We start from the raw sequence: 18,909 nt of genomic DNA, 5'->3' as shown, positions 1-18,909 counted from the left end.
CTCAACGAACTGGCGGGGACCAATCGTCATCGGGGTGATATAAATACACAGACTAATCAGCCCGCATGAGACGCAGGTGTGCGCCCCAATCAGCGAACCCGCGCAGGCACCCGCACAGCTCGTGCTGGAGCGGCAGGATCATGACAGAGGAAACTTGAGATTTAAAATATAATATATATTATAATTTTGGGGTGGTATAGTGGATCAGCTGTAAAGCGTTGGCCTCACAAGTTCTGAGGATCAGGGTTCAAATCCCAGCCCCGTTTAGAGGAGTTTGCATGTGCCTGTGCCTGCGTGGGTTTTCCGCCGGGCACTCCGGGTCACTCCCACATCCGAAAGACATGCATTCATTGGAGACTCTAAATTGCCCAAAGGTGTGATTGTGAGTGAGACTGTTGTCTGTCTCCATGTACCCTGTGATTCGTTCAAGGTGTACCTTAATGTTGCATGTTTTTGGGATGTGCGAGGAAACCAGAGTGCTCAGACAATACCCACACAGGCGGGGCCGGTATTGAACACCCGGCCTCAGAACTGTGAGGCTAATGCTTTACAGCTGTTCCACCATGCAGCCGCCACAAATTTAATTATACACAGAAAAAAACTCAATTTCAAGTTTCAGCTTCATCACTCGACATGATACAATTTTCACCTCCAAGACATTCTTCGCTAACTCTTCCAGTAAAATAACTCCTACTCCATTTCTATTCTCATCTACACCATGATTAAAAAAATGTAAACCCTGCCCCTAAACTTCAAGCCTTACTGCCTTTCCATCTGCTCTCTTGGATGCCCTATATATCAACCTTTCTTCTAATCATCATGTCAACCAATTCCTGAGCTTTTCCTGTCATAATCCCAACATTCAAACTCCCCACACTCAGTTTTAGGCACTGTATGTTCCTCTTGTCTTTCTGCCAAAGAGCCCACTTTCCACCTCTCCTTCATTTTCAAGCCACAGTCGCTGAATCTCTACTGGGGCCCTGTAGGTTAACGGCGCTGTTGATGGATGTTGTTAACCAGGGTTAAGGCTGATCTGGTATGGAATTCTTTGGATGAACACTCATATTTGTTTGGAAAAAAAATTAAGACTGATGGCCTTCCTGAGGCAATCCTCTGCATTTTTCTGGGTGGCTCGGGGCCGCTCCACGATTTTGCGCTGGCTTGTGCCCTCCACAGGGCTACATTTCACAAACAAATGCATGATACAAACAAACAGGTATAGTTTAAAGATAAATAAACAGCCTTTCCACTATTACAACAGAGAAACAATCTACAAAAAATCTACCCACCATAGATTTTGAAATTTGTTTACATGACTGACCGAGATTGCTCGATTGGATAAAGCAATTCATTGGATAATACGTTTGTTTGTAAGATAAATTGAATTTGATTTTTGTGTCCGTCTTTTCAGCTTCTATTCGACAGGCAAACATGCAAGCTTTCACCCTCAATTAAAATAATTTTGTGAAATTACCGTGGTATTACTGGTAGTTGTCTTTAAAATGACTCTCCCTGCTGCAGACTTTTCAGTCATGCTCGTGAATAAAGACATTCAATAGAATAGGAAGAGCCTGTGCATATTAATACAATAATAGTTCATGTTGATGGAGAAACTTGTTTACAGAGAGAGAATAAATAATATGAAAGAGAGACGTGATTGCACAAGTGTCTAGCCAATAATGATTAAGTGGGTAACTGAGCTCTTGGGGAAAAACATATATCGAGCATTTGGATTATTTTCAGGAAGTGTTGAGCTTCCTCCATCCCTCCATTATCTGTCACCTCTTTATTTTCTCGACATCAACTCACTTTCTTTCTTCCTCGTCCTCATTTTTTTCAACCGGCCTGGAGGTTCACAGGTGAATGAGTTCTCCGTAAGCATTAACGAGAATCACAGCTAGTTATCTGATCGGAGCAGCAGGTCACATGGACATGGAACTGCAACCACCTGTGCCGCTGTCTGGATGTGTGTTTGTGTGTGGTCATATGTTCATTTAAGTATGTTTATACATGCACAACCTTGTGTGTGTGTGTATGCATGCGTGCGTGTCCGTGCGTGTGTGTGTGTGAAGTTGGACAGATGCTCTCTCTCACTGAACATAATGAATTACCTAAAAGCCGTTAAGCCAAACATGGCTGCACTGGCCACAGGTTTACCTAAGACTGATAGGACCATCTGCCCAGGGTGACTGTGGTCTCCCCATTGCCTTTTAACGCTACGTAACCAGACTCTTATCTACCTAGGTGGGGTTCCATTGCTGATTAAAAACACCAGAACTTCAACAGTTGCCTGTATGGATTAGTATGTGCATACACTACATGTGGGTAGCTGTGTCTGTGTGCGTGTATGTGTCTCTGTGAACATGTGCAGGTGTGTACCTAAATAAGGGTGTTAAAATGGAAACAGTTAAAGAAACTAACAAAGTTTGACTTGGATTATGCAGTTGCATAGTTGACACCTTTCTGAAATCACCTACCTCAAAGGCAAAAATGTGAGGAAACCTCAAACCACGTGTACTCTGGGTCAATGGTGATTTTCATCAGCAGGCAGCTGTTGGAGAGACAAAAACAAAATAATTACCAATCAGCTAGCAACTAGCTGATGAACATAATGGAGCATTTAACAGCTAACAAGCCAGGTTTTTACCTCACCTTCTGTGAAAAACAGAATAAACAGATAAGGAAGAGTACAAATGTCTCTTGCGACAGCACTTAATAATTCAGATTAACTTCTAAATGATTTTGAATGCCCATAGATTTATGATATAGAAAATACAGAATACTTTATTAGCCATTGTTATGGCAAGCCCAGATCAAGAGTTTGTAATTTTGTAATTTGATAATTAGGGGCCCTGTGGTTAGCTGTCAAAGAGTATTCCACCTCTCGCCAAAAATCAGATAGGCTCCAGGAAACCTGCAGCCTTTTATAAGGACAAGCATTAAAGAAAATAGATGGATGAAAATATTTCTGCCAAGTGAATCAAATAAAAAGAAAAGCTGCTCAAAATCAAAATATTTATTCATCTCAATTTTTCAAATCCAGTAAATTTAGAGTGACCTGTTTAAATGTATTTTAGTTTTAAATCATATTTCTTGAAACATAAATTCAGGAAATTTTATAATAATTATCCCGTCCTTCCCATCTCTTGCTCTCCTACACTGCAGACGCTTGTTTTCCTTGCCCTGCTTGGCTTTCATTTTTTCTTGCTGATAAGCTTGTTTTTCTTCTAAACATTTTAGAAGCAGTGATTCCTGAATGCTTTTAGACCTGTGTGACTGTAATTTTCTTTTTTGTGGATCATCTGTTGTTGCCATACTCCAATATTTTCAGATACATTCACGTCGTTACATGAGCATGGTTCTCTAAGTAGCACAAGCCTGGTGTTAGCAACAAGACCCTCCACCAAGATGCCTCGCTTCACCACTGAGGGCTGTCACGGACTACTACAGAAGATGTCAATACTTGAATCGAAAATCCACACTCTTGGAGTGTATGTGGATGTTAATGGACAGTCAGGGGATGAAAGCACTTTATCAATGTCTCAAAATGGTGAGCAGAAGTGTGCTAACAGACACCCACTTATTTCGACAACAAGGACAGGTGTGGACTCTGGAAACAATCACCCATCCTCCAGCAGTTCTCCATGGAATTTACTGGGAGCAATGCCCAAAGATGTGGGATATCTAAAAGGGAGGACACAACAACACAAGGAGATTACCAAGGAATCCGGTTAGCCAACATTATGGGCTGCCTCAACCCCGAGTGAGTGGACACGGACGGTCATTGCAGCGAAGTGCAAATAAAAACAATGTGAGCGATTTGCAAGTAGCTTTGAACTACTTTTACAAGACCCTTAAAGTTATAACAAAAGCCATGTCACTGCTTCGGAGTCTTGCATTTCATTCCTACCCCATGTAGCCATGTTTCTAAACAAACTGGCCAGAACTGGACCCAGCAGGAAAAAAGCGGCATCACCAATCCGGCTGCCGGTCTACATCCCAGCGTCCTCAGCCTGCCGAGCAATCGTCCCCTCTCCGAGTGGGCTCTGTCTTTTCAGAATCAGAATCAGCTTTAATGGCCAACTTTGTAAAAATACACAAGGAATTTTTCTCCGGCAGTCGGTGCTGCCCAGGTACGACATTCAGAACAGCTCAGTATTGCACCCGTGCTGTTTAAAGATGATTTGGTCCTGTTGGCTTCATCAAACTATGATATATATACTGATGAGGCGAATTCCTTTCAGGTTTACAAGCTTCATGCTGCCAATAAATTCAGCCATGTCGGACAAATGAAATTTCAGAATGGGGCATGGTGGAAAATTAAAATTGTTCACATTAAATCAAACATACACACAATCATTCAATCAAGCATTTTGCACATTATATACTCAGCCTCATAATGGCGCAGCATAAACAATACATTGCAAATTTTGGACGGCATTAGGGTCAAAATAACAGATTCCATGAATGCAGCCATCAAGAAGACAAACTCGATTCAAGCTGTGATTCCCCAGGGCACAATGAAGTATTTGCAGCTACTGGACATCAGTGTGAATCGGGCATTTAAAGTGGCACTTTGCGTTGAGTGGAAATCATAGATGACAAACATTGAGAAGTCATTCACAACAATTGTCCCCGCGTGCAGAGCAACGTTTGCTGAAGTCTGTCAATGTACCCTGACGGCGTGGAGCCATGGAAAGACATCCACTATCGGCAACACGTTTCGAAAGGCTGGACTGCTAGGGCAAAGTGTATTTGCCTCTAGACGAAAGTGAAAGTGAAAATGAGGCTGAGAAAACATTGGATGAAGGCATCAAAGAAGACGACTTCAGCCATTTCAGTTTGCAGGAGGAAGAGGAATGAAAACAGTGCTAGCTTTTTTATGCGCTCCTACTCTTCCTTCCCTCTCAGTTTCTTCATTCAACTTCGGACATTATTCTTTACATCATTTAGCACACTAATGTCACCAGTCAACATGTTTCTATCTCTAACCTTAAACACCCTTACGTGCTGCACATCTTTCCCATCTCTATCCCTCTGTCTGGCTAACCTGTAGAGATCATTTTCTCCTTTTGTGTTCAACCTGTTGTACATGTTGTCATATGCCTCTTGTTTAGCACTCGCCACCTCTACCTTTGCCCTACGTTGCAGCTCAATGTATTCCTTTCACCTCTCCTCAACCCTCGGAGTGTCCCACTTCTTCTTCAATAACCTCTATCCTTGTATCATTTTCTGTACTTTGGGGTTCCATCACCAAGTCTCCTTCTCCCCTTTCCTACCAGAAGACACATCAAGTACTCTCCTCTCTGCCACGCTGTAGTTGTCCAGTCTTCTGGGGGCTCCCCTTGTCCATCGAGAGCCTGTCTCACCTCTTTCCGAAAGACCACACAACATTCTTCCTCTCTCACTTCCATCACCTGGTTCTCTGCTCCACCTTTGTCTTCTTAATCTTCCTACCCACCACCAGAGTCATCCTGCACACCACCATCCTATGCTGTCGAGCAACACTCTCCCCTACCACTACCTTACAGTCAGTAACCTCCTTCAGATTACAATGTCTGTAATGTACTTACCCGTCACTTCTTCATCGCCCCTGTTTCCTTCACCAACATGTCTATTACAATCTGCACCAATCACAACTCTCTGTCTGGGATGTTTTTAACCCGGCCCTGACTGATCCAATATGGGATTCTTCAGATGAACACTCAACAAAGTTTTAAGGCCCTACCTGACGCTATCCTCTGCATTCGTCCGGGATTGGGACCGGCCTACAGATTGCACTGGCTTGTGCCCCCATAGGGCTGCATGTACATGTGTGTCGTATACTGTATATGGAAAAAATAAATGGAACAGTAAATTTCATGAGTGCTGATCACATTTTAAGGGTCCCCTATCGTGATGTAATGGTGGCACACCTGTAGAACGTTGGCCTCACAGTTCTCCGGACCGGGGTTCAAATCCCGGCCCCCCTGTGTGGAGTTTGCATGTTCTCCCTGTTCCTGTGTGGGTTTTCTCCGGGTACTCCGGTTTTCTCCCACATCCCAAAAACAGTAATTGGACACTCTAAATTTCTCCTACGTGTGATTGTGAGTGCAGCTGTTTGTATCTATGTGCCCTGCAATTGGCTGGCAAGCAGTTCAGAGTGTATCCTGCTTCCTGCCCGTTCACAGCTGGGATAGGCTCCAGCACTCCCACAAACTTCGTAAGGTTAACTGGCACAGAAAATGGATGAATGGATGGATGCGCTATTGTTGAAATTACACATACACACATGTAGGTGAGTCAATATTCCTCCTAATTTTGCGGTTATTTTAAATATAGGTTATTATCTGAATTCCAAACTTATTTTTGCAGAAATATTATTGTGGTTATGTATCAATTAGCTATTATGAAGTTCTATATTTATTTTAGCAGAAATGGTCAAACTAGAGACAATCCAAGCTTCTTAATTCATTTGGATGCAATGATGTTCTCGCATGCGTGGAAAGTCTCATAAGTGTGTGACACTCACTTGGCTACGGTGTGGCAAAAGACAACCTGAATGAGGACCCTCCTACACGTGTAATTTTTTTTTTTTCAACGTGACACTCCATTACGTTTGTCTCAAAATAAATGCACATGCCTGCCAATCCACAAACAAACCTCCAACAATTCACAAGCAAAATGCAATAAATACAAATGACAAGTCATGATAAATGCACACACACCATGAAAGAAACATCAACAACACAGATAATTTTGAGAGATATGTCTCCCCATAGGGGACAATGCTAGTTTTCATAATGTGCCATTGAGTGGACACCTCAGATTCTTTCTTTCTTTTGGATGTCGGGAGCTACACAGAACTATTTGGCTGTTGGCAGTCAATAACTGGAGAATGGGAAATGAAAAACAAAGGTCTTGTGACAGAGGGGGTACAGGAAACAGGACTGAGTGAAAACTCAACGTTCCGACTGAACCCCCGAATTGAATCCAAATTGTTGTTGTTGCAAAGAAAAGTACAGCTGAGATGAAGAGTAAGACGACTATGTAAAAACATAGCATTTTTAAAAGATTTAAATGAGTATATTTTGTAATTTTAGAAGGCTGGGACAGGCACTAAATGTTATGTGTTCAAGGTATCTTGAAATCATCTTTTAAATTGTATTTGTTAAATATGCAATCACATAAATATGCTGCACACTTTACTTATAAAAAGTAACTTGCAGTTAATTTTATTGTGCATTTATATGTATTATTTCCTGATAAGGCAAATTGAACCAATTGGATTAAATGGAGCATATATGTAGAGACTGTACATGTATTATATAGGAAAAGACTTTCCAGTACCGTGGAAAGTGTTCTAATTGCAAAGAAGGATACCATGTTGCTATTTTTTTCTTTTCTCTATTATCACATCCTGCAGGTGTGATTTCTCTGCATTACAATGCTTTATCCCGATATAATTTGCGGTTATTCTAGTAAGTAACTCTGCTGCAGTAACAAGCAGTGATTCTTCATGACTGTGCTTTAGCAAAGAAAAGAACAATCTAAGTGTGAAATATCTCTCTTTCTTAGAGTTGTTTTTCGATCCTGCTGAACTCTAATGACGCATGAAACAAGTTCCCCAATGCAGGATTACAGGCATTTAAATCTGTTTAAATGCAACTTGATGAAGTTTGTGCTGTTATCCAGTAATGGATTTATCATCAATTGGCCACCTTTAGAGTTCCACGTCATGTATCCAGAGTTTGAGTGGTTTGCAGAAACACAGTCGCAGAAAAATAATCTTACGTGCACATCAGCTTGTTGTTGTTTGGCAACTGCACAGGCGTTATTACACTTTGACGATTCAAAAGGTAAAAAAGTGTGAAACATCTCTGCGCAACGTGCTGGCAGGGATTAGTGAAAGCTCGCTGTGTTTGTAGCTCCTGGGAAAGCGCTGATTGAAACATTTCATATCTGATCCTATTTCTTATTCAATTAACACTGCTTTGTTTGGCCATGTTTTTATAGAGAGGAGGTCAAACAAATTACATAAAACCAAACCTCATTTTCCAATTGCAAAAATTAGGCAACAATTTGTATTCATTGTAATTAATGATATATATTGAAAATTAGGCGTAACATTTGTATTCATTTATATATGTATATATATATATATATATATATATATATATATATACACACAGTATATACAAACTAAATTTGTAACATCAATTATTTTTGTCCCCCATAAAGTTAACAATAATTGAAATGCTGCAACCGTTTTGTGCATTGTGTGTGTGTGCAAATATTTTAACTGGATCCCAGATTTTTTTTCATCTCTACGTTCACTTCAACACCACAATCTATCCATTGCAAGGCAGCTATTGTACTACTAATAGAAGTTTCTCATGTTTTGTTTAGATTTTTAAAAACATTTTAATTTACATCCATCCATTTCCTTAGCCGCTTATCCTCACAAGGATCGCGGGAGTGTTGGAGCCAACCCAGCTATCAACGGGCAGGAGGCAGGGTACACCCTGAACTGGTGGCCAGTCAGTCACAGGTTAAGTATAAACACCATCACTGAGCGGGAATCAATCCCACACTGCCCGCACGAAAGTCAGGGGTGTGTACCACTACACCATCAGTGACACATTTTAAATTCTTGAGCATTTTTTAAAATCTGAGAGATGGCACTAAATGAGGAAGAAAATGCTAAATGTTATCTCACAGGGTTTTTTTTTTTAATGTGTGTTGTACTTGAGGTGACAGTGCACACTACACACATAGGAATATCGTCACTGACAATCGCAAGATACCTGTCCTGAGCCAAAAGCATAGTACGTATAGTGGAGTACTCAGAGTCTCCTGGGCAGCGAGGTGCCACGGGACATCAAAACTGCTGATTATTAGAAGAAAAAAAAAAATACAAAAAGCCATGATAATCTTGAGCCTTCCTGGTAATTTTGGACGGGAGTGTACTGTATTATCTGCAGTATTATTGCTGGCACCAAGTCATGGTTAACACACAATGAGCATCTGTAACAAGAAGGATTTAATTTTGTAAATTGCGTTTGGCCACATCAAGAAAATAAAAATGAATTCATGGTTCTGCATGGTTTTGTTTGTTTTTTAATACACACCACCTTTGCTAAAAGCTCACCTGCCTTGACTCTGGTATGAAATTAATTCTTAATCCACAGGGTTTAATATGACATTGGACCACCCTCTGCAGTTGAGACACCTTAAACTCTCCTGGCAAGGTTTTCCACAAGGGTTAACCCGAAGCTTTATGTTGGACGAGATGGCCTGCCTCTCAATCTCTGCTCTAATTCATCTGAAAGTGTTCCTTATGGTTAAGCACAAATACCGTCCTGGCAGAATGGGCAAAAAAATAACATAAACTCACTCCCCACAAGACATGAAGCTATTACAGCCACAAAGCCCTTAAAATCCTACATGAGTCAACGCAGGTGAGTAAATACTTTTGGCAATACGGTATAGTGTACATAAACAACGTGCAGTATTTTATACATATTTGCAGGTCAGCATAAAGGCATAAAGTGGACACGTGTCAGTAATAATACATCAGCCACGGAGCTGAGGGATTTATGACACACGTCAATGACGTGATGTCACCTTTAATTGCCGTCTCCATGAAATCTGCCCTCCTTTATCCTCAGCCCTCCACTGTTCTCCTCGATGTTATGCGGTCACGGAAAAAAAAAGAGAGGCGGCGCGCAATGACTGGGGTGCCGGTACATCGAGGAATGAGATTTGGGCCCAATTATTCCACACAAGCGTTTTCTGTCATCTGCCGCCATCTTGAAGGAAAACGAGCGGCCTTAACCTCTGTTAATTGGCAACAGGTGGCGAACACTTGCAATTATTAGACGCACGGTTTACACAGATGTGAATAATTTAGATAGATAGATAGATAGATAGATAGATAGATAGATAGATAGATAGATAGATAGATAGATAGATAGATAGATAGATAGATAGATAGATAGATAGATAGATAGATAGATGAACATACGCTATGTTGTGTATCAGCATAAATACTGCAATTATTGGGTCATGTCCCATTGTAGTTCAGGGCCTAACCCTTACACTGTACAACAAAAGGTGTTGTTGCTATTTACTGCGCTCGCTGTGATTGTCAAACAGTCTCTGAATCTGACCAGTGCGTGGCCTAAATGGATGTGAAAGGATAACATCATTACATTGAAAATTTTTTCAACCAAAATAAAACCCTATTTCTCGGATGTCGAAAGAGGATGCAAAACATATTTGTTTCAAAAGTGGAATGAAAACAAAATAAAAGTCCAACAGCTCATAAGAATTTTCCACAACAGTTTCTCATTTTGTCTCGCAGAATGGTGCACAAAGAGCTTTTAAATGCATATTAGCGTCTGAAAATACACTTTTTCTGCATCTGTCCATCATGCAGGAGACACAGTGGGAGATTGTATTTGCTAAGTGAAAAGAGTTCATATAAAGTTGACTGCACACACACATATTTATCAACATGTTTATTTCCTTTACTCTTTGTGGACATGTACAATTATGCTGGATAGATTCATGGAATTTAAATTGAACACCACTGTTTCTTTTTAATGTTACATGACATGTACAGTAAGGAAAATAATTATTTGAACACCCTGTGATTTTGCAAGTTCTCACAATGAGAAATCATGGAGGGGTTTGAAATTTTCATCATAGGTGCTTGTCCACTGTGAGAGAGATCATCTAAAAAGAAAAATCCAGAAATCACAATGTATGATTTTTTTAATGATTTGTGTGATACAGTTTCAAATAAGTATTTGAACACCAGAGAAAACCAATGTTAATATTTGGTACAGTAGTCTTTGTATACAACTCCAGAGGTCAAACGTTTTCTGTAGTTGTTCACCAGGTTTGCACACACTGCAGGAGGGATTGTGGCCCACTGCTCCAAACAGATCTCCTCTAGATCAGACAGGTTTCTGGGCTGTTGCTGAGAAACATGCAGTTTCAGCTCCCTCCAAATATTTTCTATTGGTTTTAGGTCTGAAGACTGGCTAGGCCACACCAGAACCTTGATATGCTTCTTACAGAGCCACTCCTTGGTTTTCCTGGCTGTGTGGTTCGGGTCATTGTTGGAAGACCCAGGCATGACCCACCTGCAATCCTCTAAGTGAGGGAAAGAGGTTTTTCCCCAAAATCAGCAAAACATTTTCCCGATCATCCTCCCCTTAATCGAGTGCAGTCATCCTGTCCCATGTGCAGAAAGACATCCCCAAAGCAAGATGCTTCCAACCCAATGTTTCACAGAAGGGATGGTGTTGTTGGGGAAGGTATTCATCATTCTTCTTCCTCCAAACACACTGAGTGGTATTAAGATCATAAAGTTCTATTTTGGTCTCATCTGACCACAAAGCTTTCTCCCGTGACTGCTCTGGAACATCTAAATGCTCATGGGCAAAACACCGGCCTGAATGTGTGTTGATTTAAGCAGGGGAACCTTCCATGCCATGCACAATTTTAATCCATGACGTTTTAGTGTATTACCCACAGTAACCTTGGAAACAGTGCTAACAGCTCTATTCAGGTCATTGACCAGGTCCTCCTGTGTAGTTCTCGGGTGATTCATCATCTTTCTTAGGATCACTGATACCTGACGAGATGAAATGTTCCTTTGAGCCCCAGTCTGAGGAAAATTAACATTTTCTAATAATTATTCCAACACTTGGTCTTTTTTCACCAAGCACCTTGACAATTGCCCAATAGCTCTTTCCCGCTTTTTGGAGGTCTCCAATTTTGTCTCCAGTTTCTTTGGACATCTCTTTGGTCTTAGCCATGTTAGTATAGTCGGAGTTTCACTGACTGCATGGGGTGGACAGGTGTCTTTACATGGCTAACAATCTTAAACTGGTGCTTCTAATTTAGAATAGTGTAGTTTCACTTTTTAGCGGTGGACTAACAGGTCTTTGAGGGCAAGATTTGTTTCTTGTTTGGAGCATTAACATATAAATAAATTATTTTAAAAATCATACATTATGATTAACAGTTTTTTTTTTATTATTGTATCTCACGGTGGACATGGACATAAAATGAAATTTTCAGACCTCTCTATGATTTCAAAAGAGAACTTGCAAAATCACAGGGTGTTGAAATACTTATTTTCCTCACTGTATAAGAGTTAATTTCTGGACAGTGGGCGTTAGAGAGGAGGATGCACGAGATATGCTTAGATGGAAAAAGATGACACGCTGTGGTGACCCCGAACAGGACAAGCCGAAAGAAAAGAAGTCACAAAGTGAGGCTGCTATTTTTACAAATAAATGACTGATCTAAAGTGTTGAAAATATCCTGCTCTCTTTGACGATGCAATGCTAATGGCAGAACGAAAATATATATGTATTTGTTTGTTTTGGGAGCAACCTGTCAGGGCATTGGCCTCACAATTCTGAGGATCCGGGTTCAAATCCCAGGCCCGCCTGTGTGGAGTATGCATGTTCTCCCCGTGCCTGTGTGGGTTTCCTCCCACTTCCAAAAAACTCCAAAAAGGCTCCCGCCACCCTTGTGAGGATAAGCAGCTCAGATAATTGATGGATGTTTTGGGAAAACTGCATGATGGCAGTGCTAAATGCAAAAACTCCAAAAAGGCTCCAGCACTCTCGCCACCCTTGTGAAGATAAGCAGCTCAGATAATTGATGGATGTTTTGGGAAAACTGCACGATGGCAGTGCTAAATGCTTATTCTGACTTTTTGTGGTGTCTTGTGAGATTATTTATTTTCATTTTATTCTATTTATGAAAAATGTGTGGCTGGGCTTGGTAAGGCTGGTAGAACTGATCTGTCACCAACACTGAACATGGTCAAATTGTGGTGCGTGTTGTGGTGAACAAACTGTATTTTTCCCCCAAATGACATACATTTTTGTAGGATATGTGCATCTCAAATGAAAAAAAAAATACCTTTAAAACTAGAGCTGCTCCTCCCCTTAAAAAAATCCCCTTTTTCTCCACTCCTAAAGCCCTTGTCACCCTTTTTCTTGAGGTAATAATGCCAAGATAAATTCTCTGATATTTCAAAGCAAGTGAAGAGCGGGTTGTGGTGGGTTGGGGGATTAGGGGGCAGGACAATGACGTCAGGACCCGCTCACGCTGACAGACCTCCCATTGGACCGGAGGAGGCTTTTTAAAGGAGCAAGCATGGTTTGCAGACTCGTCTTGTGACGGCTCTCCATAGAGGCCCAGCGGGAGAGCCTGCGGCTGCTTTTGGACTGGCAATTATCAGGTGAGACTGAATTTGCATTCTGGAAACAAACATAGAAAGATAAAAGAGTAGCTTGGCTACTTGTTTCAAAAGCAATAAAACAGTCATCTATTTCTATATTTATTTTTCTTCAACATTCCAACAACAGTGTGCTTGCGCATCTACGTGTTTTTCTGACAGTAGTCTCTTGTTGTCTCCCTCGGTTTAGATGCGATGAAGACGAGGAGGCGGTCCAACAAACAAGATAGCAACAGGTATTTGAAGCAACACAAAGTAGATGGCGCGCTGCAAACACGTCGCAACGGCACTTACAGGCTGTATTGATCCCACTGACAATGGGCACCCCAATTAGCAATAATGGCAGCAGAGTGATTAGATTGAAGGAGAGCCTGCCTGTAAAGCGGGACCTGCTGCTGACCCACAACAGATTTAGCAGGAGACACCTTTGGGCACCCTGGGGTCAAATGACACCGAATCCCCTTTTTTAAGAAAAAAAAAACTTGCAGCCCTACTAAAAACAAAATAAAATCAGAGAAGAATAAATCCTTGAATCAACAGACTAGCAAAAAGGTCTGTGCAGCTGCACACAGATAAGCGTGCAAATACTCATGTTAGGGTATAATGGTTGTGATTGAACCCTGGGGATACTCAAATTAATCTCTATTTTAGTCCTGAACAAACAGCTGAAATTTTAGCATTTATGAAAGTCAGAATCGGCGGTCCATGTTTCCTCCGTACGGTAGTAAGGGTGAGTGTGTCAGTGGACATTTCAGCACCACGGAGGAGGACAGCTCCTCACAACTGGCCAGATGTCTCTCAGGAGCAAGAGTGTGATTGCAAACAAACAACAACAAAGATTCAGAAAGCACACTGACAACTCATTAATACGTGCGCTCATTCGCTATGGTCAATAGAAAGACTTCAAGTGATACGATTGCCGGCCAGTGATGACAGCTTGAGAGGTGTGAAGATGTACCATGCATATGATTTATTTTGTGAAAGACCCAAATCCGTGGGAGTGAAGAGCAACTGGGCACGTGTGAGTGACCGGCTGTCACCTTCTGGAAGGGTTAGAGGTGTTAAATGGAAACTTGCGCTTTGACACTTGTTCCTATTTAGATAATTGTAAGCCCAGAACGTCCTCGGCATGTGCATTGGCATAGGCCACCTCCGACACGTCGAGTGTATATACGGCATATACACAAACATGAATACGCCAAATGGTGTGACACCGCACTTACAATGTGCAGCAGCCCTGAGAGACATTCTGTGCTAACAGGTGTTCAAACAGGCGGTTCAGTACATTCTCCCAATTATTGCAATTAGATGCTGCCTGGTTACGGCGCCATAACTGCTGTGGTGGACAGAAATAGCAGAAAGGGGGGAAAAACAGCAGGAAAGTGTAAGAGAAAAGCAGTAAAAGCCTTCATTTTTGATACGATACAAAAAAGAAACATGGCTTGACAGTTCATTCTCATAATTATTCTTGCTCTGGGTCATTACGTTTTTGTTTTTGTTTTTTAACTTCAACTATGTTCAATTATTTTTATTCTTCTGAAAAATACATTATTAACACTCGCTTCCTGAGGCACAATGGAGAAATTGCGTGCGTTTTAGTGAAATTGTTGTTCTTGTGCTTGCAGATGCATGGCATACTGATTAGAGAGGGGGCCGCCTGTAAAGACAACACACTGGAGGGAGGAAATGTGAGTGCGAGAATGAAAAGCGATTAACGCTGCAGGTGATGGTTATTACAGATTAATCTGCAGATTATTTTCATGATTAATTGATTGCTTGGTGAGGCATCGGGAAAAAACACATGGATCACAATCGAGCTCAAATGAATTGACATGATTTTCATTTCCCATTAATACCACAGACATAAGAATCCTCTTTTAATGGTTAAAATTCTTTGGACTTGTCACTTATCTGGAAATATGTTACAGAGACACCTTTTTTTTAAATTTGGCATCATGACCGGGTAAAGGGAGTTCACCGATTGGCTACAACATTAGTTACGCTGTCTTGCACAGTATAATGATTTACAGTAAAAGAACTATCACAAACAAATCATGTTGGTTGGTTTTATTTAGGGCTGTCAGAGTAGTAGTAATTGAGCATTTTGTTTACAAATGCAACGACCATTTTCTCCCAATAATGTAAAGGGTTACATCCATCCATCCGTTTTCCACACGGGTCACAGGCGTGCGGGAGCGTAGCCCAGCTGATTCTGGGTGAGAGGCCCTGAATTAGTTGCCAGCCAATCACAAGGCACATTGAAACAAAACAAAAAAAAAAAAATCTGCACTCACACCTACGGGGAATTTAAAGTCTTCAATTGAGCCACTATGCATGGTTCTCGGGTGTGGGAGGAGTACTCGGAGAAAACCCACATAGGCGCATGGGGGAGATGCAATCACACCGGTGAGGCCGGATTTGAACACGGGTCCTCAAAACTGTGAGACAGATGTGCCAACCCTTCGTCCACTGTACCATACTAAATGATTGCAATGATATAAATATTGTCATACTTCCCTACTGTACTCATAATGAGAACCATTTCTAATATTCCGGACTCCTCTTTCATGCATGTCCAAAGATTAGAAACAATTTTATGTTTGTGGACTGTCAGTGGATTTCATTTTATGCTGGAACAAGTTTGACCAGTCTTACAATCTCTTAGCAAGTGTTGAACACATACTTTACATATTTTCTTTTTGGGGTCTTGATGAAGGAATACGTTGATTTGAGGAATGATTGAGCTGTCACGCTTACGAGAGCGCAGAGGGCTATCACAGCGGCCGCCGTCTTATCAGGGACCGAGAAGCAGAACAAAAAGATAACAGGGTGCCATAAAGTGTGACAGCAAAGAGTGACATGTTGGCACCCTCCCTCTTGTTTGTGTGTGCGCGCACGTGAAGTGAGCATGTGAGATTCGGGCCGCGGCGAGGCCGGCCGAGATGTTTGTGGCAGCTGTCGGCCTTGTTTGAACAACAATCACAATCAGCAGTAGAAGAAGAAGCCGAGCGTGTGGTTGTGACAGTGCTTGGTGGGGGATGCTGCCTTTGCCCCCCCCCTCCTCCACACATACACACACAACACACACTCCATGCACTTTCCATCACCCCCTCCCCCTCACCTTGCACCTTATATTCCTCTTTAACTTCTCATTGCCACTGTCGCTCTCTGAACTATTCGTCAGATGGAATTTGCTGAAGGTTCTCTGCAGCTGAATATAAACAGGATGGAAGCTCTTCTACTCCCCCGCCAAAGTTATTACAGCTTCACAATCTATTTTTTTCGCTCTCTCAATGCAACTTCAAATAGACCTTTTTGTCGTGGCTGTGAAAACAAGGTGTTCTTGTGTGGCTGTTTCGCACAATTCACTCCTGCTTGGCTGCCTGGGATGGGACTGACACTGCAACACATCCTAAAGTCAAACCTTAGGAAGTGCTGACTGGAATTTGGTGTTGAGACAATAATTATAGTAATTATACAATTAATTGATGAAATATTGATTATATGAAATACAGACAGATTTTGTTCACGGGCTAGAATTAATGAAATTTTGTAATTTCCTTTCTTTAATCAAGTAGGAGGACAATTGACTAAAGATTCCCATTCAAAATGCTCAGGTTTCAGTGCCTAGCCCAAACATACTTCAATCACTGAAATTGGGATTTGAACCGCCAACCATTCAGGCAGTAGACAACCCCTTCTACCAATTATGGGACAGCCTACCATTTGCTTCTATTTGATCTGTTCTATTTTGCCTTTTCCTTTTTAAATGATAGCGATCTTGCAGAAGCAACAATCTAAACGGTCTCAGCAACGGAATCATAGATGCGTTATTGGCACATTGAAAAATAGCTTAAACAACAATGAAACCAAAATGGAATCAGCCCAGTGAGGACTGCTGCATGACCAGCGACATGGTTGAAAGAGCCTAAACTGAAAAAATTGCCGCCCCCCCCCCCCAAAAAAAAAAAAAACAGTGCTATATACCATGTACTTTCCATTTTCTGAGCCACTTATATTCACGGTCGCGGGAGTGCTGAAGCCTATCCCAGCTGTCAACAGGCAGGGTACACCCTGAACTGGTTGCCAGCCAATCGCAGGGCACATGGAGACAAACAGCCACATTCCCAATCACACCTAGGGGCAAAATTTAGTGTCCAATTAATGTTGCATGATTTTGGGATGTGGGAGGAAACCGGAGTGTCCAGAGAAAACCCACGCGGGCGCTGGGAAAACAAGGAGGGCCGAGATTTGAACCCCGGTGTCACGACCCATCGGAACGAGAGGAGGACCCAAATGCAGGACTCGGAAGATGCAAGGTAGTTCAAGGAGACACGTTTATTATATGCAGAGGTAGGGGATCGAGCAGGCAGTCCGGTGCAGCAGCGGTAGTTGGGACGTCGGGCGAAGAGAGCAGGTGAGCGGACAGGCAGGAGTCGGTACACAGGAGAACAATCAAAGCAGGCAGAAGTAACGAAGGAGTCAGGCTTACAAGGTTGGTCGGAGAACGGACGAAGGTCGGTACACACAGGTTCGATCAGGGATACCGGAGCACACGAACGGGACATGAAGATCAACGAACTGGCGCCGGCCAGGCCACCAAACACAAGGCGTCCGGGTGGACAGGTCAGGAGGACGACCCGGACGCCAAGCACCAGGGTCCCCAAGGGGCGATTCGGGCGGACGAACTCTGTGAGGAACCAAACGGGGAAGCAGGAACCAGAACGAGGCAGGCCACTGCTCCGGACGAGAATCTCCCACGCCGTGGTTGCAAGACGACCAGGGATTGGTCGCCACCGAGGCTTGGTCACCAACCAGGCCAGGTCATGAAGCGGCTGGGAGCCATCTGGAGCGAATAGGATGATTGCGAGAAGGACCAGAGCCATGACCGCCATCCTGAAGTCTCTCCAGCTCCAGGGTGGCTCCACAGAACTCCCCAGCTCCTCCTGGACCTCAACGTGAGAAGGCGGCGACACCAGCGCCTCCTCCTGGACAGCAACGTGAGAAGGCGGCGACACCATCGCCTCCTCCTGGACAGCAACGTGAGACGGCGGCGACCCCATCGCCACCTCCTGGACAGGAACGTGAGACGGCGGCGACCCCATCGCCACCTCCTGGACAGCAAAGTGAGACGGCGGCGACACCATCGCCACCTCCTGGACAGGAACGTGAGAAGGCAGAGTCAGTGTCACCTTCGCCACCTCCTGGATGGGAACGTATGGGCGTGCCCGTCGCCGACAGAGCAGGAACGGGGAGCGACCGCGGGCCGGTCGCCGACAGAGCAGGAGTGTGGAGCGTCCGCGGGCCGGTCGCCACTGGCACTCCAGAGCACGGACGAGAAGGGGCTGTGGAGACGTCGCCACCTCCTGGACAGCAACGTGAGGCGGCATCGGGTCGGTCCCCACTGCCACGTGAGCTTGCAGTGCATCCGTTGAAACAGCAACGTGGGCGTGGCGCGGTGGCGAATCTGTTTCCAGGGCAACGTGAACGAGAGTCGGCAGAGAGTCCGTCGAAACTGACAGGTGGGCGTGTCTCGGGAGCGGGTCAGTTCCAACTGCCGAGTGAACTCTGCTCGGAACAGCCAAAACCTCGACGTGGGAATGGCGAGGAGGCGGGTCAGTTTCCACAGCTACGTGTGCTTGGCGAGGTGGCGAGTCCGT

The sequence above is a fragment of the Syngnathoides biaculeatus genome, chromosome 6, assembly GCF_019802595.1.
Source record: "Syngnathoides biaculeatus isolate LvHL_M chromosome 6, ASM1980259v1, whole genome shotgun sequence".
Taxonomy (NCBI): Eukaryota; Metazoa; Chordata; class Actinopteri; order Syngnathiformes; family Syngnathidae; genus Syngnathoides; species Syngnathoides biaculeatus.
The sequence above is the reverse complement of the archived record's forward strand: the minus strand, read 5'-3'. Positions refer to the sequence as shown.